The sequence below is a fragment of the Anthonomus grandis genome, chromosome 3 (genome assembly GCF_022605725.1).
Source record: "Anthonomus grandis grandis chromosome 3, icAntGran1.3, whole genome shotgun sequence".
NCBI classification, from domain to species: Eukaryota; Metazoa; Arthropoda; class Insecta; order Coleoptera; family Curculionidae; genus Anthonomus; species Anthonomus grandis.
Window position 1 is genome coordinate 43,877,785 of NC_065548.1, and position 26,839 is coordinate 43,904,623.

Here is a 26,839-nt window from a genome sequence, read left to right on the forward strand (position 1 = left end):
AAAAACGGACGTCAAAAACGACTTTTTCAGGATTTTCAAAGTGCTCTCATTCCTTTATTTCTGCTCGGATCCTGTTATAACCCGTTGTCTTCGTGATCTAGGTGATCAGAATAAGACGCTGGTATACTTAGTTTGATTTCGAAAAAAATCAATTTTTGGTGAAAAAATTCGATACGGGGGGGTATACCCGAAAAATGAAAAAACCCAAACTTTGAAGGTTGATATCTCAGCTTCTATAGGAGCTATCGGGAAAATTCCAACAATTTTGTCTTAGTTTCGTCTTTCTAAATCCAACGAGACCATCCGCAAGGTCGTAGCTTTTACGATAGCTGAGATATGACATTTTTGATGCCCATTTTTGGCCTCAAAAACGGACGTCGAAAACGACTTTTTCAGGATTTTCAAAGTGCTCTCATTCCCTTAGTTCTGCTCGGATCCTGTTATAACCCGGTGTTTTCGTAATCTAGGTGATCAGAATAAGACGCTGGTATACTAAGTTTGATTTCGAAAAAAATCAATTTTTGGTGAAAAAATTCGATACGGGGGGGTATACCCTAAAAATGAAAAAACCCAAATTTTGAAGGTCGATATCTCCGCTTCTCTAGGAGCTATCGGGAAAATTCCAACGGTTTTGTCTTAGTTTCGTCATTCTAAATCCAACGAGACTATCCGCAAGGTCGTAGCTTTTACGATAGCTGAGATATGACATTTTTGATGCCCATTTTTGGCCTCAAAAACGGACGTCGAAAACGACTTTTTCAGGATTTTCAAAGTGCTCTCATTCCCTTAGTTCTGCTCGGATCCTGTTATAACCCGGTGTTTTCGTAATCTAGGTGATCAGAATAAGACGCTGGTATACTTAGTTTTATTTCGAAAAAAATCAATTTTTGGTGAAAAAATTCGATACGGGGGGGTATACCCTAAAAATGAAAAAACCCAAACTTTGAAGGTTGATATCTCAGCTTCTATAGGAGCTATCGGGAAAATTCCAACGGTTTTTTCTTAGTTTCGTCATTCTAAATCCAACGAGATCATCCGCAAGGTCGTAGCTTTTACGATAGCTGAGATATTGTGGCGACAGGCCACCTATTTGAGAGACCACCCTGTACGAGCTAGACATCCGAAGCGCACGTGGGCTGGGAAACAACGACTCAGCATAATGTGTTATTGTAATTGCATAGCTAATAAAATGTACTAATAATTAGTTGTCACGTAGACACCAGAATTGTAACATCTAGGCAACTCAATATACCATCTGTTCATTAAAGCCCAACACAGTAGTATTAATTAAGCTACAACCCCCAAAGAAAGTACTGGTGTCACAACTGATGGAGGCGCCGCGTAATCCTATCGTACAGAGTAACTTTCGCGAAAACTGATCTACATCTACAGTTAAAGTACTAGTTCGCGTGGTTGATCACTCGTAACGTAACGTCGGTCGTAGAAAGTCTAGAGTACGTGTTAATGGTTAGAAAGTGTAGTGCGAGTGTAGTGAATGTTCTTGAGAAGTCACGCTAGAGCCAATAGACGCCGCTCATCACTTCTACCAGTTAGAAGTAATCAAACAGTTAATATGCCTAATAACCAAGATAATGACGAAGTAGGAGAAAATCCCAGAGGTCAAGACCGAAACGCAAGGGAAGTTTAGACTTCCGTAAATCCAAAAGTATTCGCAGGAAAAGAGGGTGAGAATGTGGCATCATTTATAAAAAATTTTAATAGAGCCGCAAGAGCAAACCGTTGGTTTGAGGAGACGAAACTTCTCCAACTACCATGCTATTTGGAAGGTGCAGCTCTAGAATGCTTTGAAACGATAGAGGAAATTATAGAGACGTACGACGAAGCAATAGAGTCTTTAAGAGCCAACTTTACAAAAACAACAAAAGACCAAGAGCAGGTGTATGTTCGGCTATTAACTAGAAAGCAGCAGGATCTCGATGAACTGTGGTCCTATTATCAAGAGATGTTGAAATTGTTCCATGATGTAGATCCAGATATGGAAGAACGAGAGCAAGTTGGTTTCATCATAAGAGGTCTGCAACCGAAAATTCTACAGAAAGTAAATTTAATGGACAACCCGACAGTAGAAGCTCTTCGAAGGAACTTGCAGAAAGTAGAAACTACCGAGTTTTTGGCGAGAGAGTCGTACCCTGATGGAGCCATGCCAAGTACTAGCAGAGGACCTTACCCTGAAACAGCCAGAGGAAACCATCACCAAATGAATGATCTGGTGCAGAGAATCCAGCAACTGGAAAGACAATCAGGTAGGCAACAGTCAAATTTTAATAATCCACGTTATTTTAATCATAATTCAAGAAATAACGGATTTAACAATCCTAGCATTAAAAGAGAGGTACGAACGCCAGAAGGAAAAATAAGGTGTTATAGCTGTGGAAAAATTGGCCACTATGCAAAAAACGGCAATACCCGTCGATAAGCGACGGTCAATCTACAAAACAAATTCAATCAAATTTAATGCTGAATTGTTATTTCTGTAAATTAGATAGCCATAAGAAAAATAATTGTAGGTTTAAGAAAAGGCAGTTAAAATCATGTACTTATACTGTATCTGACATAACGACATTTATAGAGCCAGTAATTATTAACGGACGTATAGGTCAAAATAATGTAAAATTTATTATAGATACCGGGTCAGGAATAAGTTTAATTGATTACTCTTGGGTTAGACACTGTAAAATAGAAAAGGTAGGAAGCGTGATAATTAAATCAGCTAGTGGACATTTATTGTGGGTTTTAGGTAGGATTAAGTTGAATTTTGCTTTAAATGGTGTAGAGTTGTCATTTGACTTCATCGTTGTTAAAAATTTTGGAGAAAAAATTATTTTAGGAAATGATTTTAATGACAAATTTAGAGCTGATATTAATTTTCTTCTAAAATCCATAAAACTGCAAGTAGGAAAAGACTCGCGTATTATTGAATTCGGTAAATTAGATTACGAAACTCCATCGCAAGATAGTGTTGTACGCAGTCTCTGTTTTGTTAAAATACCTCCTAAAAGTTCAGTAAAAGTTTCAGTGCATTTCAATAGAGCGTTAGCAAGAAACTATTTTTTTTTTTCACCGTCCACTAACTATTTTTTTAATCGAGCTTGTAAAATTATCAATTTTGACGAAAAGAAGACTGTAGACATGTAACTGTAGACATTTATAAAAATACCGTGTTGGGCGAATTAAATAAGGAATGATTTTAGTGAGTATCATAAGGATACACTTTTCGGGAGTTACCCTGTATTTTTACAGGAAGACAATGTAGTATGTGATGTTAATTTATGTAACATAAAAAATTCTGTTGTTCTATTAGAAAGTAGTAAAAATAACTCATTAAAAGCCATAACGTTGCTTATAGATTTAAATAAAAATTTAGAAGAGAATAATTACAGAGAACTACTAATTTTGTTAGAAGAATTACCCGTGAGGTCATTGAACTCGATAAATGTTAAACAATTACAGCAGGAAGATTCGTTGCTAAATCAAATAAGGTGTGCACTTGAAAATCCTGACGCCGCAGAAAGCAAAATACGTAAAATGGCACGAAGTTATTTAATACAGGAGGATTTGCTGTATAAAAAAGAATTTAATTGCAAAACCGGCTCCACCAAACTTTTAGTGATACCTGAGAAAATGAAACTTGATATTTTAACATCGTGTCACGATGATTGTTTGAATTTAGGTTTTGCGAAAACATTTGGTAAAATAAAAAGTCGCTATTTTTGGCCTGGAATGTATGAGGAGGTTGAAAAGTATGTAAAATCATGTCTTCAATGTCAACATCGTAAAAGTCCTCCTAAAGCGGCTCAAGGGTTAATGCAACCTATAAAAGTAGGATTACCATTCTCTAAAATAGGTATTGACATCTTGGGACCGTTTCCAAAAAGTAATTTGGGCAATACGGTTATTATAACTGCAATTTGTTACGCAACAAAATGGGCTATAGCAAAACCAATGCAAAATGGTACAGCAAAATTGGTAGCAAATTTTATGTTAGACAACATCATCTGTCAGCATGGATGCCCGGATCAAATTATAACAGATCGAGGAAAATGTTTTACATCCCAATTAGTAACCGAACTGCTACGAGGAATAGGCAGTTATCCCTCCACAACCACGGCCTACCACCCACGTACCAATGGGTTATGTGAACACTACAATGGTACGTTAGCGAACATGCTTGCAATGTATGTGAGTACGAACCAAAAAGACTGGGACACATATGTAAATTTGGTAACTTTTGCGTATAACACCGCACCTCAGGAAACAACGAAATGCTCGCCATTTCTTTTAGTTTATGGAAGAGAAGCGAGGTTGCCAATTGACGTTGCATTAGGAGTCGAAAATAGTAGGGATGAGGATGTTCAAGAGTTATTACGAAGAATTCAGAGTACGAGGGAGGAAACCCTTAGGCGAATAGCAACAGAACAACAAAGACAAAAAGAAAGATTTGATAAAGGCAAAAGACAAGTTGTTTATCAAAAAGGGGATATGGTTATGGTATATACCCCAATAAGAAAAAAGGGCAAATCTGAAAAATTATTACATCGGTGGTTTGGACCCTACGAAGTGATAAACAAAATAAGTGACGTCAATTATCAGATTAAAATTAAAAAGAATAATAAAAATGTACAAGATACCATCCACGTGGAGCGTATGAAGAAATATGTAGATCGATCATAATTAGGTGTAAATATAGTACAGGTCATTTACGTTAAAAGTAAGCATAAAATTTTATTTTAGTTATGTTGAAATCATAATTATGGCGTGTTATAAGTAGGTTTTATTTATGCTGATTGGTAGCAATGATTGGAATAACAATAAGGTAATTATTAGTGAGTTTTGTAATTTATATTTAAAATAATACAAATAAATTTATCAAAGCTGCTTAGTAAGACGACTGGAGGAATTTTAAACGTTGTATTTAGTCGTGTAATTTAAGTTTGGCAGTATAGCGAAAACCAAAACGTAATAAAATGGTTTTTTATAGTAAAGTTTTTGTAATATTAGTAATTTGCAACTTTGGTGCAACGGAAATAAGTTTGGTATCGGGAGTTTATTGGTCAGAACTTTCGGACGTGATGGTTTATCAATCTTCGGTGCCTTTAGTTTACGTAACTGAAATGTCGATGCAGCCGAGTTATTACATACAATCTATAAATAAGACAGAACACTGCAAGAACTCTAGTTCACCGCTTTGTCAAAATGGAAATTTTCTGGAACACCTGGATCAAATACTAACGAGGCATCTGCGATTAATTTATGACAGTATTGGACATAGTACAAATGCTGAAACAAAGACGAGTAGACGCAGCTCTCGATCTATTGAGTTTTTGGGAGAAGCTTTAAACTGGTGCTGTGGAGTTTTGACGGAAAGATCGATGGAACCGTTATTTGCAGATGAGAAAACCATGGAGAAAACTATAGATAAACTAGGTATAGCAGTAAATCTTAATCATGAAAATTTAGTAAAAGTCATAAATTCAATAAAAAATTTTAGCGCGCAGGTTAATTCAGTTTTTTGGAATACAAAAAAGTTTTCTAAGGAAATAGTTTCGAAACTAAGTCAGTTTGAAAGTAATTTTAATTTGAAGGCAAAAAATGATAGTGAAGAGTTTAATTTGTTGTTTCAGTATGTAACTAAAATTTATTTTCAAAGTCTAAGGTTTTTAGAAGCTTTTAATAAGTACGAGGTGATAAATCAATGTAGGGACAATAAAATTCCAAATGAAATAATAAACATGGAGACTCTTAAAAAGGATCTTACTCAGTTAGAAAACGTATTGTTATCTAGTGACCATGAGCTTGTCATTAAACCTCAAGATGTATCAAAATACTTGCGACTTAACATAGCATCGTGCATCGCGACAGAAAAATCCGTAGTTATAACCTTAAAGATCCCTATAAAACAGCGTGGGTATTCTTGGAAATTATATCGCGTCGTACCTATTCCGTTTGCTTGGCAGAATGAAGTATGCATTTTCTCAGAACACGATACGTTGGTTGCTAAGTATGAAACTGAAATTAGAGTACTAGTGGGCGCTGCGCTAAAAAAATGTAAAGTTGATAACAAACTATGTATGTTACCACGAGCTAGCTTTTCAACAATAATAAATGCAGCATGTTATGCTAAAATGGCGGAAGACATACAAATATCTGACTTAATAAAGTATTGTAAACCATCGTGTCTAAAAAATAATCAAACATTAGTCACTCAAATCGAACCAGAAAAATTTATCGTTACGTATCCACCTAAAGATTTATTACTTGAATGCGAAAATGATACACAACAAGTTAAGATAGATCACGAAACTCCGTTAGGGGCATTAGAAATTGAAGTTCCTTGTTTTTGCTCATTAAATACTAATAAAAAACAATTGATACATAAATCGTATCCGTGTGATGCTAGAACAGTCGATAGTTTTAAGTATAGGCATGTTTTACCAGCTATTTGGTCGAAGTTTAAAACTTTTAAAATGAAACCTGTAACAACACATACCAATTTAGTTTTTGAAAATTTTTCTGAATGTTTAAACAATAATTGGAAGCAATCTTTACCAATTTTTGAAAATCCAAATATAAGCAAAATAATGCCAGATATGCTGGAAGCTAAGTATATAGGTAGTGATAAAATGTATAGTTTTAGGTATCATTATACTGGGAATTTGCTTACAATTATAAATGTTATAACAACCGCTTTGTTTTTTGTAGTAATTATAAGAAATCCATATTTATTAGGTTTAGGGTATACTCCAGTAGCAACGGCAATGAGCGAAGTAAGTGTAATTTTAAATGATGTAAACGCTGCCGTTCTAATTTTATTGGTAATTGTTTTTATTTTTTGGGCTTGCTTTAAGTATGTGAAAGATAGACGTTTAAGAGAAACGAAAGGTAACATGGAGGAAATTGATACGATTAATGAAATGACCGGGATTTCATTGAGCGCTTCTCAGTCGTCCGTGGCTACCCAGACGTTAGGGAAAAGTCAAACTAGGTTTAAGTTATGAAATAAGTTTATTGTTTCTTTTTTTTTATTTTGTGTGTTTTAAAGAAGTATACTGCTGTTTTTTTTTCTTTTTGTTATAGATGTTGATCGTTGCAGTCCAGAACACAAACGCTGACGAGAGGTCGATGCTCATCAAACGTCGAGGTCGACGTTTTTCTTTCAAGAAGGGGGTGTGTGGCGACAGGCCACCTATTTGAGAGACCACCCTGTACGAGCTAGACATCCGAAGCGCACGTGGGCTGGGAAACAACGACTCAGCATAATGTGTTATTGTAATTGCATAGCTAATAAAATGTACTAATAATTAGTTGTCACGTAGACACCAGAATTGTAACATCTAGGCAACTCAATATACCATCTGTTCATTAAAGCCCAACACAGTAGTATTAATTAAGCTACAACCCCCAAAGAAAGTACTGGTGTCACAATATGACATTTTTGATGCCCAATTTTGGCCTCAAAAACGGACGTCAAAAACGACTTTTTCAGGATTTTCAAAGTGCTCTCATTCCTTTATTTTTGCTCGGATCCTGTTATAACCTGGTGTTTTCGTAATCTAGGTGATCAGAATAAGACGCTGGTATACTTAGTTTGATTTCGAAAAAAATCAATTTTTGGTGAAAAAATTCGATACGGGGGGGTATACCCTAAAAATGAAAAAACCCAAATTTTGAAGGTCGATATTTCCGCTTCTATAGGAGCTATCGGGAAAATTCCAACGGTTTTTTCTTAGTTTCGTCATTCTAAATCCAACGAGACCATCCGCAAGGTCGTAGCTTTTACGATAGCTGAGATATGACATTTTTGATGCCCATTTTTGGCCGCAAAAACGGACGTCAAAAACGACTTTTTCAGGATTTTCAAAGTGCTCTCATTCCTTTATTTCTGCTCGGATCCTGTTATAACCCGGTGTTTTCGTAATCTAGGTGATCAGAATAAGACGCTGGTATACTTAGTTTGATTTCGAAAAAAATCAATTTTTGGTGAAAAAATTCGATACGGGGGGGTATACCCGAAAAATGAAAAAACCCAAATTTTGAAGGTTGATATCTCAGCTTCTATAGGAGCTATCGGGAAAATTCCAACGGTTTTGTCTTAATTTTGTCATTCTAAATCCAACGAGACCATTCGCAAGGTTGTAGCTTTTACGATAGCTGAGATATGACATTTTTGATGCCCAATTTTGGCCTCAAAAACGGACGTCGAAAACGACTTTTTCAGGATTTTCAAAGTGCTCTCATTCCTTTAGTTCTGCTCGGATCCTGTTATAACCCGGTGTTTTCGTGTTCTAGGTGATCAGAATAAGACGCTGGTATACTAAGTTTGATTTCGAAAAAAATCAATTTTTGGTGAAAAAATTCGATACGGGGGGGTATACCCTAAAAATGAAAAAACCCAAATTTTGAAGGTCGATATCTCAGCTTCTATAGGAGCTATGGGGAAAATTCCAACGGTTTTGTCTTAGTTTCGTCATTCTAAATGCAACAAGACCATGCGCAAGGTCGTAGCTTTTACGATAGCTGAGATATGACATTTTTGATGCCCATTTTTGGCCTCAAAAACGGACGTCGTAACGAGTTTTTCTGGATTTTCAAAGTGCTCTCATTCCCTTAGTTCTGCTCGGATCCTGTTATAACCCGGTATTTTCGTGTTCTAGGTGATCAGAATAAGACGCTGGTATACTTAGTTTGATTTCGAAAAAAATCAATTTTTGGTGAAAAAATTCGATATGGGGGGGTATACCCGAAAAATGGAAAAACCCAAATTTTGAAGGTCGATATCTCCGCTTCTATAGGAGCTATCGGGAAAATTCCAACGGTTTTGTCTTAATTTTGTCATTCTAAATCCAACGAGACCATTCGCAAGGTTGTAGCTTTTACGATAGCTGAGATATGACATTTTTGATGCCCAATTTTGGCCTCAAAAACGGACGTCGAAAACGACTTTTTTAGGATTTTCAAAGTGCTCTCATTCCCTTAGTTCTGCTCGGATCCTGTTATAACCCGGTGTTTTCGTAATCTAGGTGATCAGAATAAGACGCTGGTATACTAAGTTTGATTTCGAAAAAAATTCAATTTTTGGTGAAAAAATTCGATACGGGGGGGTATACCCTAAAAATGAAAAAACCCAAATTTTGAAGGTCGATATCTCAGCTTCTATAGGAGCTATCGGGAAAATTCCAACGGTTTTGTCTTAGTTTCGTCATTCTAAATCCAACGAGACCATCCGCAAGGTCGTAGCTTTTACGATAGCTGAGATATGACATTTTTGATGCCCAATTTTGGCCTCAAAAACGGACGTCAAAAAAGACTTTTTTAGGATTTTCAAAGTGCTCTCATTCCTTTATTTCTGCTCGGATCCTGTTATATCCCGGTGTTTTCGTAATCTAGGTGATCAGAATAAGACGCTGGTATACTTAGTTTGATTTCGAAAAAAATCAATTTTTGGTGAAAAAATTCGATACGGGGGGGTATACCCTAAAAATGAAAAAACCCAAATTTTGAAGGTCGATATTTCCGCTTCTATAGGAACTATCGGGAAAATGCCAACGGTTTTTTCTTAGTTTCGTCATTCTAAATCCAACGAGACCATCCGCAAGGTCGTAGCTTTTACGATAGCTGAGATATGACATTTTTGATGCCCATTTTTGGCCGCAAAAACGGACGTCAAAAACGACTTTTTCAGGATTTTCAAAGTGCTCTCATTCCTTTATTTCTGCTCGGATCCTGTTATAACCCGGTGTTTTCGTGATCTAGGTGATCAGAATAAGACGCTGGTATACTTAGTTTGATTTCGAAAAAAATCAATTTTTGGTGAAAAAATTCGATACGGGGGGGTATACCCGAAAAATGAAAAAACCCAAACTTTGAAGGTTGATATCTCAGCTTCTATAGGAGCTATCGGGAAAATTCCAACGGTTTTGTCTTAGTTTCGTCATTCTAAATCCAACGAGACCATCCGCAAGATCATAGCTTTTACGATAGCTGAGATATGACATTTTTGGCCTCAAAAACGGACGTCGAAAACGACTTTTTCAGGATTTTCAAAGTGCTCTCATTCCCTTAGTTCTGCTCGGATCCTGTTATAATCCGGTGTTTTCGTAATCTAGGTGATCAGAATAAGACGCTGATATACAAAGTTTGATTTTGAAAAAAATCAATTTTTGGTGAAAAAATTCGATACGGGGGGGTATACCCTAAAAATGAAAAAACCCAAATTTTGAAGGTCGATATCTCCGCTTCTATAGGAGCTATCGGGAAAATTCTAACGGTTTTGTCTTAGTTTCGTCATTCTAAATCCAACGAGACTATCCGCAAAATGGTAGCTTTTACGATAGCTGAGATATGACATTTTTGATGCCCATTTTTGGCCTCAAAAACGGCCGTCGAAAACGACTTTTTCAGGATTTTCAAAGTGCTCTCATTCCCTTAGTTCTGCTCGGATCCTGTTATAACCCGGTGTTTTCGTAATCTAGGTGATCAGAATAAGACGCTGGTATACTAAGTTTGATTTCGAAAAAAATCAATTTTTGGTGAAAAAATTCGATACGGGGGGGTATACCCTAAAAATGAAAAAACCCAAATTTTGAAGGTCGATATTTCCGCTTCTATAGGAACTATCGGGAAAATTCCAACGGTTTTTTCTTAGTTTCGTCATTCTAAATCCAACGAGACCATCCGCAAGGTCGTAGCTTTTACGATAGCTGAGATATGACATTTTTGATGCCCATTTTTGGCCGCAAAAACGGACGTCAAAAACGACTTTTTCAGGATTTTCAAAGTGCTCTCATTCCTTTATTTCTGCTCGGATCCTGTTATAACCCGGTGTTTTCGTGATCTAGGTGATCAGAATAAGACGCTGGTATACTTAGTTTGATTTCGAAAAAAATCAATTTTTGGTGAAAAAATTCGATACGGGGGGGTATACCCGAAAAATGAAAAAACCCAAACTTTGAAGGTTGATATCTCAGCTTCTATAGGAGCTATCGGGAAAATTCCAACGGTTTTGTCTTAGTTTCGTCATTCTAAATCCAACGAGACCATCCGCAAGATCATAGCTTTTACGATAGCTGAGATATGACATTTTTGGCCTCAAAAACGGACGTCGAAAACGACTTTTTCAGGATTTTCAAAGTGCTCTCATTCCCTTAGTTCTGCTCGGATCCTGTTATAACCCGGTGTTTTCGTAATCTAGGTGATCAGAATAAGACGCTGATATACAAAGTTTGATTTCGAAAAAAATCAATTTTTGGTGAAAAAATTCGATACGGGGGGGTATACCCTAAAAATGAAAAAACCCAAATTTTGAAGGTCGATATCTCCGCTTCTATAGGAGCTATCGGGAAAATTCTAACGGTTTTGTCTTAGTTTCGTCATTCTAAATCCAACGAGACTATCCGCAAAATGGTAGCTTTTACGATAGCTGAGATATGACATTTTTGATGCCCATTTTTGGCCTCAAAAACGGCCGTCGAAAACGACTTTTTCAGGATTTTCAAAGTGCTCTCATTCCCTTAGTTCTGCTCGGATCCTGTTATAACCCGGTGTTTTCGTAATCTAGGTGATCAGAATAAGACGCTGGTATACTAAGTTTGATTTCGAAAAAAATCAATTTTTGGTGAAAAAATTCGATACGGGGGGGTATACCCGAAAAATGAAAAAACCCAAACTTTGAAGGTCGATATCTCGGCTTCTGTAGGAGCTATCGGGAAAATTCCAACGGTTTTTTTTTAGTTTCGTCATTCTAAATCCAACGAGACTATCCGCAAGATGGTAGCTTTTACGATAGCTGAGATATGACATTTTTGATGCCCATTTTTGGCCTCAAAAACGGACGTCGAAAACGACTTTTTCAGGATTTTCAAAGCGCTCTCATTCCCTAAGTTCTGCTCGGATCCTGTTATAACCCGGTGTTTTCGTAATCTAGGTGATCAGATTAAGACGCTGGTATACTTAGTTTGATTTCGAAAAAAATCAATTTTTGAAAAAATTCGATACGGGGGGGTATACCCGAAAAATGAAAAAACCCAAATTTTGAAGGTCGATATCTTTGCTTCTATAGGAGCTATCGGGAAAATTCCAACGGTCTTGTCTTAGTTTCGTCTTTCTAAATCCAACGAGACCATCCGCAAGGTCGAGGCTTTTACGATAGCTGAGATATGACATTTTTGATGCCCAATTTTGGCCTCAAAAACGGACGTCAAAAACGACTTTTTCAGGATTTTCAAAGTGCTCTCATTCCTTTATTTCTGCTCGGATCCTGTTATAACCCGGTGTTTTCGTAATCTAGGTGATCAAAATAAGACGCTGGTATACTTAGTTTGATTTCGAAAAAAATCAATTTTTGGTGAAAAAATTTGATACGGGGGGGTATACCCGAAAAATGAAAAAACCCAAACTTTGAAGGTTGATATCTCAGCTTCTATAGGAGCTATCGGGAAAATTCCAACGGTTTTGTCTTAGTTTCGTCATTCTAAATCCAACGAGACCATCCGCAAAGTTGTAGCTTTTACAATAGCTGAGATATGACATTTTTGATGCCCAATTTTGGCCTCAAAAACGGACGTCGAAAACGACTTTTTCAGGATTTTCAAAGTGCTCTCATTCCTTTAGTTCTGCTCGGATCCTGTTATAACCCGTTGTTTTCGTGATCTAGGTGATCAGAATAAGACGCTGGTATACTTAGTTTGATTTCGAAAAAAATCAATTTTTGAAAAAATTCGATACGGGGGGGTATACCCGAAAAATGAAAAAACCCAAATTTTGAAGGTCGATATCTTTGCTTCTATAGGAGCTATCGGGAAAATTCCAACGGTCTTGTCTTAGTTTCGTCTTTCTAAATCCAACGAGACCATCCGCAAGGTCGTAGCTTTTACAATAGCTGAGATATGACATTTTTGATGCCCATTTTTGGCCTCAAAAACGGACTTCGAAAACGACTTTTTCAGGATTTTCATTCGGTTTTCATTTTCCAACGGTTTTTTCTTAGTTTCGTCATTCTAAATCCAACGAGACCATCCGCAAGGTCGTAGCTTTTACGATAGCTGAGATATAACATTTTTGATGCCCAATTTTGGCCTCAAAAACGGACGTCAAAAACAACTTTTTCAGGATTTTCAAAGTGCTCTCATTCCTTTATTTCTGCTCGGATCCTGTTATAACCCGGTGTTTTCGTGATCTAGGTGATCAGAATAAGACGCTGGTATACTTAGTTTGATTTCGAAAAAAATCAATTTTTGGTGAAAAAATTCGATACGGGGGGGTATACCCGAAAAATGAAAAAACCCAAACTTTGAAGGTTGATATCTCAGCTTCTATAGGAGCTATCGGGAAAGTTCCAACGGTTTTGTCTTAGTTTCGTCATTCTAAATCCAACGACACCATCCGCAAGATCATAGCTTTTACGATAGCTGAGATATGACATTTTTGGCCTCAAAAACGGACGTCGAAAACGACTTTTTCTGGATTTTCAAAGTGCTCTCATTCCCTTAGTTCTGCTCGGATCCTGTTATAACCCGGTATTTTCGTGTTCTAGGTGATCAGAATAAGACGCTGGTATACTTAGTTTGATTTCGAAAAAAATCAATTTTTGGTGAAAAAATTCGATACGGGAGGGTATACCCTAAAAATGAAAAAACCCAAATTTTGAAGGTCGATATCTCGGCTTCTGTAGGAGCTATCGGAAAAATTCCAATGGTTTTGTCTTAGTTTCGTCATTCTAAATCCAACGAGACTATCCGCAAAATGGTAGCTTTTACGATAGCTGAGATATGACATTTTTGATGCCCAATTTTGGCCTCAAAAACGGACGTCAAAAACGACTTTTTCAGGATTTTCAAAGTTCTCTCATTCCTTTATTTCTGCTTGGATCCTTTTATAACCCGGTGTTTTCGTAATCTAGGTGATCAGAATAAGACGCTGGTATACTAAGTTTGATTTCGAAAAAAATCAATTTTTGGTGAAAAAATTCGATACGGGGGGGTATACCCTAAAAATGAAAAAACCCAAATTTTGAAGGTCGATATTTCCGCTTCTATACGAGCTATCGGGAAAATTCCAACGGTTTTTTCTTAGTTTCGTCATTCTAAATCCAACGAGACCATCCGCAAGGTCGTAGCTTTTACGATAGCTGAGATATAACATTTTTGATGCCCAATTTTGGCCTCAATAACGGACGTCAAAAACGACTTTTTCAGGATTTTCAAAGTGCTCTCATTCCCTAAGTTCTGCTCGGATCCTGTTATAACCCGGTGTTTTCGTAATCTAGGTGATCAGATTAAGACGCTGGTATACTTAGTTTGATTTCGAAAAAAATCAATTTTTGAAAAAATTCGATACGGGGGGGTATACCCGAAAAATGAAAAAACCCAAATTTTGAAGGTCGATATCTTTGCTTCTATAGGAGCTATCGGGAAAATTCCAACGGTCTTGTCTTAGTTTCGTCTTTCTAAATCCAACGAGACCATCCGCAAGGTCGTAGCTTTTACAATAGCTGAGATATGACATTTTTGATGCCCATTTTTGGCCTCAAAAACGGACTTCGAAAACGACTTTTTCAGGATTTTCAAAGTGCTCTCATTCCGTTAGTTCTGCTCGGATCCTGTTATAACCCGGTGTTTTCGTAATCTAGGTGATCAGAATAAGACGCTGGTATACTTAGTTTGATTTCGAAAAAAATCAATTTTTGGTGAAAAAATTCGATACGGGGGGGTATACCCGAAAAATGAAAAAACCCAAACTTTGAAGGTTGATATCTCAGCTTTTATAGGAGCTATCGGGAAAATTCCAACGGCTTTGTCTTAGTTTCGTCATTCTAAATCCAACGAGACCATCCGCAAAGTCGTAGCTTTTACAATAGCTGAGATATGACATTTTTGATGCCCAATTTTGGCCTCAAAAACGGACGTCGAAAACGACTTTTTCAGGATTTTCAAAGTGCTCTCATTCCTTTAGTTCTGCTCGGATCCTGTTATAACCCGTTGTTTTCGTGATCTAGGTGATCAGAATAAGACGCTGGTATACTTAGTTTGATTTCGAAAAAAATCAATTTTTGAAAAAATTCGATACGGGGGGGTATACCCGAAAAATGAAAAAACCCAAATTTTGAAGGCCGATATCTTGGTTTCTATGGGAGCTATCGGGAAAATTCCAACGGTTTTGTCTTAGTTTTGTCATTTTAAATCCAACGAGACCATCCGCAAGGTCGTAGCTTTTACGATAGCTGAGATATGACATTTTTGGCCTCAAAAACGGACGTCGAAAACGACTTTTTCAGGATTTTCAAAGTGCTCTCATTCCCTTAGTTCTGCTCGGATCCTGTTATAACCCGGTGTTTTCGTAATCTAGGTGATCAGAATAAGACGCTGGTATACTTAGTTAGATTTCGAAAAAAATCAATTTTTGGTGAAAAAATTCGATACGGGGGGTATACCCTTAAAATGAAAAAAACCCAAATTTTGAAGGTCGATATCTCCGCTTCTATAGGAGCTATCGGGAAAATTCTAACGGTTTTGTCTTAGTTTCGTCATTCTAAATCCAACGAGACTATCCGCAAGGTCGTAGCTTTTACGATAGCTGAGATATGACATTTTTGATGCCCATTTTTGGCCTCAAAAACGGACGTCGAAAACGACTTTTTCAGGATTTTTAAAGTGCTCTCATTCCCTTAGTTCTGCTCGGATCCTGTTATAACCCGGTGTTTTCGTAATCTAGGTGATCACAATAAGACGCTGGTATACTAAGTTTGATTTCGAAAAAAATCAATTTTTGGTGAAAAAATTCGATACGTCGGGGTATACCCTAAAAATGAAAAAACCCAAATTTTGAAGGTCGATATCTCAGCTTCTATAGGAGCTATCGGGAAAATTTCAACGGTTTTGTCTTAGTTTCGTCATTCTAAATCCAACAAGACCATCCGCATGGTCGTAGCTTTTACGATAGCTGAGATATGACATTTTTGGCCTCAAAAACGGACGTCGAAAACGACTTTTTCTGGATTTTCAAAGTGCTCTCATTCCCTTAGTTCTGCTCGGATCCTGTTATAACCCGGTATTTTCGTGTTCTAGGTGATCAGAATAAGACGCTGGTATACTTAGTTTGATTTCGAAAAAAATCAATTTTTGGTGAAAAAATTCGATACGGGAGGGTATACCCTAAAAATGAAAAAACCCAAATTTTGAAGGTCGATATCTCGGCTTCTGTAGGAGCTATCGGAAAAATTCCAATGGTTTTGTCTTAGTTTCGTCATTCTAAATCCAACGAGACTATCCGCAAAATGGTAGCTTTTACGATAGCTGAGATATGACATTTTTGATGCCCAATTTTGGCCTCAAAAACGGACGTCAAAAACGACTTTTTCAGGATTTTCAAAGTTCTCTCATTCCTTTATTTCTGCTTGGATCCTGTTATAACCCGGTGTTTTCGTAATCTAGGTGATCAGAATAAGACGCTGGTATACTAAGTTTGATTTCGAAAAAAATCAATTTTTGGTGAAAAAATTCGATACGGGGGGGTATACCCTAAAAATGAAAAAACCCAAATTTTGAAGGTCGATATTTCCGCTTCTATACGAGCTATCGGGAAAATTCCAACGGTTTTTTCTTAGTTTCGTCATTCTAAATCCAACGAGACCATCCGCAAGGTCGTAGCTTTTACGATAGCTGAGATATAACATTTTTGATGCCCAATTTTGGCCTCAAAAACGGACGTCAAAAACGACTTTTTCAGGATTTTCAAAGTGCTCTCATTCCCTAAGTTCTGCTCGGATCCTGTTATAACCCGGTGTTTTCGTAATCTAGGTGATCAGATTAAGACGCTGGTATACTTAGTTTGATTTCGAAAAAAATCAATTTTTGAAAAAATTCGATACGGGGGGGTATACCCGAAAAATGAAAAAACCCAAATTTTGAAGGTCGATATCTTTGCTTCTATAGGAGCTATCGGGAAAATTCCAACGGTCTTGTCTTAGTTTCGTCTTTCTAAATCCAACGAGACCATCCGCAAGGTCGTAGCTTTTACAATAGCTGAGATATGACATTTTTGATGCCCATTTTTGGCCTCAAAAACGGACTTCGAAAACGACTTTTTCAGGATTTTCAAAGTGCTCTCATTCCGTTAGTTCTGCTCGGATCCTGTTATAACCCGGTGTTTTCGTAATCTAGGTGATCAGAATAAGACGCTGGTATACTTAGTTTGATTTCGAAAAAAATCAATTTTTGGTGAAAAAATTCGATACGGGGGGGTATACCCGAAAAATGAAAAAACCCAAACTTTGAAGGTTGATATCTCAGCTTTTATAGGAGCTATCGGGAAAATTCCAACGGCTTTGTCTTAGTTTCGTCATTCTAAATCCAACGAGACCATCCGCAAAGTCGTAGCTTTTACAATAGCTGAGATATGACATTTTTGATGCCCAATTTTGGCCTCAAAAACGGACGTCGAAAACGACTTTTTCAGGATTTTCAAAGTGCTCTCATTCCTTTAGTTCTGCTCGGATCCTGTTATAACCCGTTGTTTTCGTGATCTAGGTGATCAGAATAAGACGCTGGTATACTTAGTTTGATTTCGAAAAAAATCAATTTTTGAAAAAATTCGATACGGGGGGGTATACCCGAAAAATGAAAAAACCCAAACTTTGAAGGTCGATATCTTTGCTTCTATAGGAGCTATCGGGAGAATTCCAACAATTTTGTCTTAGTTTCGTCTTTCTAAATCCAACGAGACCATCCGCAAGGTCGTAGCTTTTACCATAGCTGAGATATGACATTTTTGATGCCCATTTTTAGCCTCAAAAACGGACGTCGAAAACGACTTTTTCAGGATTTTCAAAGTGCTCTCATTTCCTTAGTTCTGCTAGGATCCTGTTATAACCCGGTGTTTTCGTAATCTAGGTGATCAGAATAAGACGCTGGTATACTTAGTTTGATTTCGAAAAAAATCAATTTTTGAAAAAATTCGATACGGTGGGGTATACCCGAAAAATGAAAAAACCCAAATTTTGAAGGTCGATATCTTTGCTTCTATAGGAGCTATCGGGAAAATTCCAACGGTCTTGTCTTAGTTTCGTCTTTCTAAATCCAACGAGACCATCCGCAAGGTCGTAGCTTTTACAATAGCTGAGATATGACATTTTTGATGCCCATTTTTGGCCTCAAAAACGGACGTCGAAAACGACTTTTTCAGGATTTTCAAACTGCTCTCATTTCCTTAGTTCTGCTAGGATCCTGTTATAACCCGGTGTTTTCGTAATCTAGGTGATCAGAATAAGACGCTGGTTTACCTAGTTTGATTTCGAAAAGAATCAATTTTTGGTGAAAAAATTCGATACGGGGGGGTATACCCGAAAAATGAAAAAACCCAAACTTTGAAGGTTGATATCTCAGCTTTTATAGGAGCTATCGGGAAAATTCCAACGGTTTTGTCTTAGTTTCGTCATTCTAAATCCAACGAGACCATCCGCAAGGTCGTAGCTTTTACAATAGCTGAGATATGACATTTTTGATGCCCAATTTTGGCCTCAAAAACGGACGTCGAAAACGACTTTTTCAGGATTTTCAAAGTGCTCTCATTCCTTTAGTTCTGCTCGGATCTTGTTATAACCCGTTGTTTTCGTGATCTAGGTGATCAGAATAAGACGCTGGTATACTTAGTTCAATTTCGAAAAAAATCAATTTTTGAAAAAATTCGATACGGGGGGGTATACCCGAAAAATAAAAAAACCCAAACTTTAAAGGTCGATATCTTTGCTTCTATAGAAGCTATCGGGAGAATTCCAACAATTTTGTCTTAGTTTCGTCTTTCTAAATCCAACGAGACCATCCGCAAGGTCGTAGCTTTTACCATAGCTGAGATATGACATTTTTGATGCCCATTTTTGGCCTCAAAAACGGACGTCGAAAACGACTTTTTCAGGATTTTCAAATTGCTCTCATTTCCTTAGTTCTGCTAGGATCCTGTTATAACCCGGTGTTTTCGTAATCTAGGTGATCAGATTATGACGCTGGTTTACTAAGTTTGATTTCGAAAAAAATCAATTTTTGGTGAAAAAATTCGATACGGGGGGGTATACCCGAAAAATGAAAAAACCCAAACTTTGAAGGTTGATATCTCAGCTTCTATAGGAGCTATCGGGAAAATTCCAACGGTTTTTTCTTAGTTTCGTTATTTTAAATCCAACGAGACCATCCGCAAGGTCGTAGCTTTTACGATAGCTGAGATATGACATTTTTGATGCCCAATTTTGGCCTCAAAAACGGACGTCAAAAACGACTTTTTCAGGATTTTCAAAGTGCTATCATTCCGTTAGTTCTGCTTGGATCCTGTTATAACCCGGTGTTTTCGTAATCTAGGTGATCAGAATAAGACGCTGGTATACTAAGTTTGATTTCGAAAAAAATCAATTTTTGGTGAAAAAATTCGATACGGGGGGGTATACCCGAAAAATGAAAAAACCCAAATTTTGAAGGTCGATATTTCCGCTTCTAAAGGAGCTATCGGGAAAATTCCAACGGTTTTGTCTTAGTTTCGTCATTCTAAATATAGCGAGACCATCCGCAAGGTCGTAGCTTTTACCATAGCTGAGATATGACATTTTTGATGCCCATTTTTGGCCTCAAAAACGGACGTCAAAAACGACTTTTTCAGGATTTTCAAAGTGCTCTCATTCCTTTATTTCTGCTCGGATCCTGTTATAACCCGGTGTTTTCGTAATCTAGGTGATCAGAATAAGACGCTGGTATACTTAGTTTGATTTCGAAAAAAATCAATTTTTGGTGAAAAAATTCGATACGGGGGGGTATACCCTAAAAATGAAAAAACCCAAATTTTGAAGGTCGATATTTCCGCTTCTATAGGAGCTATCGGGAAAATTCTAACGGTTTTTTCTTAGTTTCGTTATTTTAAATCCAACGAGACCATCCGCAAGGTCGTAGCTTTTACGATAGCTGAGATATGACATTTTTGATGCCCAATTTTGGCCTCAAAAACGGACGTCAAAAACGACTTTTTCAGGATTTTCAAAGTGCTATCATTCCGTTAGTTCTGCTTGGATCCTGTTATAACCCGGTGTTTTCGTAATCTAGGTGATCAGAATAAGACGCTGGTATACTAAGTTTGATTTCGAAAAAAATCAATTTTTGGTGAAAAAATTCGATACGGGGGGGTATACCCGAAAAATGAAAAAACCCAAATTTTGAAGGTCGATATTTCCGCTTCTAAAGGAGCTATCGGGAAAATTCCAACGGTTTTGTCTTAGTTTCGTCATTCTAAATATAGCGAGACCATCCGCAAGGTCGTAGCTTTTACGATAGCTGAGATATGACATTTTTGATGCCCATTTTTGGCCTCAAAAACGGACTTCGAAAACGACTTTTTCAGGATTTTCAAAGTGCTCTCATTCCGTTAGTTCTGCTTGGATCCTGTTATAACCCGGTGTTTTCGTAATCTAGGTGATCAGAATAAGACGCTGGTATACTTAGTTTGATTTCGAAAAAAATCAATTTTTGAAAAAATTCGATACGGGGGGGTATACCCGAAAAATGAAAAAACCCAAACTTTGAAGGTCGATATCTTTGCTTCTATAGGAGCTATCGGGAAAATTCCAACAATTTTGTCTTAGTTTCGTCTTTCTAAATCCAACGAGACCATCCGCAAGGTCGTAGCTTTTACGATAGCTGAGATATGACATTTTTGATGCCCATTTTTGGCCTCAAAAACGGAAGTCGAAAACGACTTTTTCAGGATTTTCAAAGAGCTCTCATTCCCTTAGTTCTGCTCGGATCCTGTTATAACCCGGTGTTTTCGTAATCTAGGTGATCAGATTATGACGCTGGTATACTAAGTTTGATTTCGAAAAAAATCAATTTTTGGTGAAAAAATTCGATACGGGGGGGTATACCCGAAAAATGAAAAAACCCAAACTTTGAAGGTCGATATCTCCGCTTCTATAGGAGCTATCGGGAAAATTCCAAAGGTTTTGTCTTAGTTTCGTCATTCTAAATCCAACGAGATTATCCGCAAGGTCATAGCTTTTACGATAGCTGAGATATGACATTTTTGATGCCCAATTTTGGCCTCAAAAACGGACGTCAAAAACGACTTTTTCAGGATTTTCAAAGTGCTCTCATTCCTTTATTTCTGCTCGGATCCTGTTATAACCCGGTGTTTTCGTAATCTAGGTGATCAGAATAAGACGCTGGTATACTTAGTTTGATTTCGAAAAAAATCAATTTTTGGTGAAAAAATTCGATACGGGGGGGTATACCCGAAAAATGAAAAAACCCAAACTTTGAAGGTCGATATCTTGGTTTCTATGGGAGCTATCGGGAAAATTCCAACGGTTTTGTCTTAGTTTCGTCATTCTAAATCCAACGAGACCATCCGCAAAGTCGTAGCTTTTACGATAGCTGAGATATGACATTTTTGATGCCCATTTTTGGCCTCAAAAACGGACGTCGAAAACGACTTTTTCAGGATTTTCAAAGTGCTCTCATTCCCTTAGTTCTGCTCGGATCCTGTTATAACCCGGTGTTTTCGTAATCTAGGTGATCAGATTATGACGCTGGTATACTAAGTTTGATTTCGAAAAAAATCAATTTTTGGTGAAAAAATTCGATACGGGGGGGTATACCCGAAAAATGAAAAAACCCAAACTTTGAAGGTCGATATCTCGGCTTCTGTGTTAGCTATCGGGAAAATTCCAACGGTTTTGTCTTAGTTTCGTCATTCTAAATCCAACGAGACCATCCGCAAGGTCGTAGCTTTTACGATAGCTGAGATATTACATTTTTGATGCCGATTTCAAAAAAAATCAATTTTTGAAAAAATTCGATACGGGGGGGTATACCCGAAAAATGAAAAAACCCAAATTTTGAAGGTCGATATCTTTGCTTCTATAGGAGCTATCGGGAAAATTCCAACGGTTTTGTCTTAGTTTCGTCTTTCTAAATCCAACGAGACCATCCGCAAGGTTGTAGCTTCTACGATAGCTGAGATATGACATTTTTGATGCCCATTTTTGGCCTCAAAAACGGACGTCGAAAACGACTTTTTCAGGATTTTCAAAGTGCTCTCATTTCCTTAGTTCTGCCAGGATCCTGTTATAACCCGGTGTTTTCGTAATCTAGGTGATCAGAATAAGACGCTGGTATACTTAGTTTTATTTCGAAAAAAATCAATTTTTGGTGAAAAAATTCGATACGAAAAATGAAAAAACCCAAATTTTGAAGGTTGATATCTCAGCTTCTATAGGAGCTATCGGGAAAATTCCAACGGTTTTTTCTTAGTTTCGTCATTCTAAATCCAACGAGACCATCCGCAAGGTCGTAGCTTTTACGATAGCTGAGATATGACATTTTTGATGCCCAATTTTGGCCTCAAAAACGGACGTCGAAAACGACTTTTTCAGGATTTTCAAAGTGCTCTCCTTCCCTTAGTTCTGCTCGGATCCTGTTATAACCCGGTGTTTTCGTAATCTAGGTGATCAGAATAAGACGCTGGTATACTTAGTTTTATTTCGAAAAAAATCAATTTTTTATTAAAAAATTCGATACGAAAAATGAAAAAACCCAAACTTTGAAGGTTGATATCTCAGCTTCTATAGGAGCTATCGGGAAAATTCCAACGGTTTTTTCTTAGTTTCGTCATTCTGAATCCAACGAGACCATCCGCAAGGTCGTAGCTTCTACGATAGCTGAGATATGACATTTTTGATGCCCAATTTTGGCCTCAAAAACGGTGAAAAAATTCGATACCCGGTGTTTTCGTAATCTAGGTGATCAGAATAAGACGCTGGTATACTAAGTTTGATTTCGAAAAAAATCAATTTTTGGTGAAAAAATTCGATACGGGGGGGTATACCCTAAAAATGAAAAAACCCAAACTTTGAAGGTCGATATCTTGGTTTCTATGGGAGCTATCGGGAAAACTCCAATGGTTTTGTCTTAGTTTTGTCATTCTAAATCCAACGAGACCATCCGCAAGGTTGTAGCTTCTACGATAGCTGAGATATGACATTTTTGATGCCCATTTTTGGCCTCAAAAACGGACGTCGAAAACGACTTTTTCAGGATTTTCAAAGTGCTCTCATTCCCTTAGTTCTGCTCGGATCCTGTTATAACCCGGTGTTTTCGTAATCTAGGTGATCAGAATAAGACGCTGGTATACTAAGTTTGATTTCGAAAAAAATCAATTTTTGGTGAAAAAATTCGATACGGGGGGTATACCCTAAAAATGAAAAAACCCAAACTTTGAAGGTCGATATCTTGGTTTCTATGGGAGCTATCGGGAAAACTCCAATGATTTTGTCTTAGTTTTGTCATTCTAAATCCAACGAGACCATCCGCAAGGTCGTAGCTTCTACGATAGCTGAGATATGACATTTTTGATGCCCATTTTTGGTCTCAAAAACGGACGTCAAAAACGACTTTTTCAGGATTTTCAAAGTGCTCTCATTCCTTTATTTCTGCTCGGATCCTGTTATAACCCGGTGTTTTCGTAATCTAGGTGATCAGAATAAGACGCTGGTATACTAAGTTTGATTTCGAAAAAAATCAATTTTTGGTGAAAAAATTCGATACGGGGTGGTATACCCTAAAAATGAAAAAACCCAAATTTTGAAGGTCGATATCTCCGCTTCAATAGGAGCTATGGGGATAATTCCAACGGTTTTGTCTTAGTTTCGTCATTCTAAATCCAACAAGACCATCCGCAAGGTCGTAGCTTTTACGATAGCTGAGATATGACATTTTTGATGCCCATTTTTGGCCTCAAAAACGGACGTCAAAAACGACTTTTTCAGGATTTTCAAAGTGCTCTCATTCCTTTATTTCTGCTCGGATCCTGTTATAACCCGGTGTTTTCGTAATCTAGGTGATCAGAATAAGACGCTGGTATACTTAGTTTGATTTCGAAAAAAATCAATTTTTGAAAAAATTCGATACGGGGGGGTATACCCGAAAAATGAAAAAACCCAAACTTTGAAGGTCGATATCTTGGTTTCTATGGGAGCTATCGGGAAAATTCCAACGGTTTTGTCTTAGTTTTGTCATTCTAAATCCAACGAGACCATCCGCAAGGTCGTAGCTTTTACAATAGCTGAGATATGACATTTTTGATGCCCATTTTTGGCCTCAAAAACGGACGTCGAAAACGACTTTTTCAGGATCTTGAAAGTGCTCTCATTCCCTTAGTTCTGCTCGGATCCTGTTATAACCCGGTGTTTTCGTGATCTAGGTGATCAGAATAAGACGCTGGTATACTTAGTTTGATTTCGAAAAAAATCAATTTTTGAAAAAATTCGATACGGGGGGGTATACCCGAAAAATGAAAAAACCCAAACTTTGAAGGTCGATATCTTGGTTTCTATGGGAGCTATCGGGAAAATTCCAACGGTTTTGTCTTAGTTTTGTCATTCTAAATCCAACGAGACCATCCGCAAGGTCGTAGCTTTTACGATAGCTGAGATATGACATTTTTGATGCCCATTTTTGGCCTCAAAAACGGACGTCGAAAACGACTTTTTCAGGATTTTGAAAGTGCTCTCATTCCCTTAGTTCTGCTCGGATCCTGTTATAACCCGGTGTTTTCGTAATCTAGGTGATCAGAATAAGACGCTGGTATACTTAGTTTGATTTCGAAAAAAATCAATTTTTGAAAAAATTCGATACGGGGGGTATACCCTAAAAATGAAAAAACCCAAATTTTGAAGGTCGATATCTCCGCTTCTATAGGAGCTATCGGGAAAATTCTAACGGTTTTGTCTTAGTTTCGTCATTCTAAATCCAACGAGACCATCCGCAAGATCATAGCTTTTACGATAGCTGAGATATGACATTTTTGGCCTCAAAAACGGACGTCGAAAACGACTTTTTCAGGATTTTCAAAGTGCTCTCATTCCCTTAGTTCTGCTCGGATCCTGTTATAACCCGGTGTTTTCGTAATCTAGGTGATCAGAATAAGACGCTGATATACAAAGTTTGATTTCGAAAAAAATCAATTTTTGGTGAAAAAATTCGATACGGGGGGGTATACCCTAAAAATGAAAAAACCCAAATTTTGAAGATCGATATCTCCGCTTCTATAGGAGCTATCGGGAAAATTCTAACGGTTTTGTCTTAGTTTCGTCATTCTAAATCCAACGAGACTATCCGCAAAATGGTAGCTTTTACGATAGCTGAGATATGACATTTTTGATGCCCACTTTTGGCCTCAAAAACGGCCGTCGAAAACGACTTTTTCAGGATTTTCAAAGTGCTCTCATTCCCTTAGTTCTGCTCGGATCCTGTTATAACCCGGTGTTTTCGTAATCTAGGTGATCAGAATAAGACGCTGGTATACTAAGTTTGATTTCGAAAAAAATCAATTTTTGGTGAAAAAATTCGATACGGGGGGGTATACCCTAAAAATGAAAAAACCCAAATTTTGAAGGTCGATATTTCCGCTTCTATAGGAACTATCGGGAAAATTCCAACGGTTTTTTCTTAGTTTCGTCATTCTAAATCCAACGAGACCATCCGCAAGGTCGTAGCTTTTACGATAGCTGAGATATGACATTTTTGATGCCCATTTTTGGCCGCAAAAACGGACGTCAAAAACGACTTTTTCAGGATTTTCAAAGTGCTCTCATTCCTTTATTTCTGCTCGGATCCTGTTATAACCCGGTGTTTTCGTGATCTAGGTGATCAGAATAAGACGCTGGTATACTTAGTTTGATTTCGAAAAAAATCAATTTTTGGTGAAAAAATTCGATACGGGGGGGTATACCCGAAAAATGAAAAAACCCAAACTTTGAAGGTTGATATCTCAGCTTCTATAGGAACTATCGGGAAAATGCCAACGGTTTTTTCTTAGTTTCGTCATTCTAAATCCAACGAGACCATCCGCAAGGTCGTAGCTTTTACGATAGCTGAGATATGACATTTTTGATGCCCAATTTTGGCCTCAAAAACGGACGTCAAAAAAGACTTTTTTAGGATTTTCAAAGTGCTCTCATTCCTTTATTTATGCTCGGATCCTGTTATATCCCGGTGTTTTCGTAATCTAGGTGATCAGAATAAGACGCTGGTATACTTAGTTTGATTTCGAAAAAAATCAATTTTTGGTGAAAAAATTCGATACGGGGGGGTATACCCTAAAAATGAAAAAACCCAAATTTTGAAGGTCGATATTTCCGCTTCTATAGGAACTATCGGGAAAATGCCAACGGTTTTTTCTTAGTTTCGTCATTCTAAATCCAACGAGACCATCCGCAAGGTCGTAGCTTTTACGATAGCTGAGATATGACATTTTTGATGCCCATTTTTGGCCGCAAAAACGGACGTCAAAAACGACTTTTTCAGGATTTTCAAAGTGCTCTCATTCCTTTATTTCTGCTCGGATCCTGTTATAACCCGGTGTTTTCGTGATCTAGGTGATCAGAATAAGACGCTGGTATACTTAGTTTGATTTCGAAAAAAATCAATTTTTGGTGAAAAAATTCGATACGGGGGGGTATACCCGAAAAATGAAAAAACCCAAACTTTGAAGGTTGATATCTCAGCTTCTATAGGAGCTATCGGGAAAATTCCAACGGTTTTGTCTTAGTTTCGTCATTCTAAATCCAACGAGACCATCCGCAAGATCATAGCTTTTACAATAGCTGAGATATGACATTTTTGATGCCCAATTTTGGCCTCAAAAACGGACGTCAAAAACGACTTTTTCAGGATTTTCAAAGTGCTCTCATTCCCTAAGTTCTGCTCGGATCCTGTTATAACCCGGTGTTTTCGTAATCTAGGTGATCAGATTAAGACGCTGGTATACTTAGTTTGATTTCGAAAAAAATCAATTT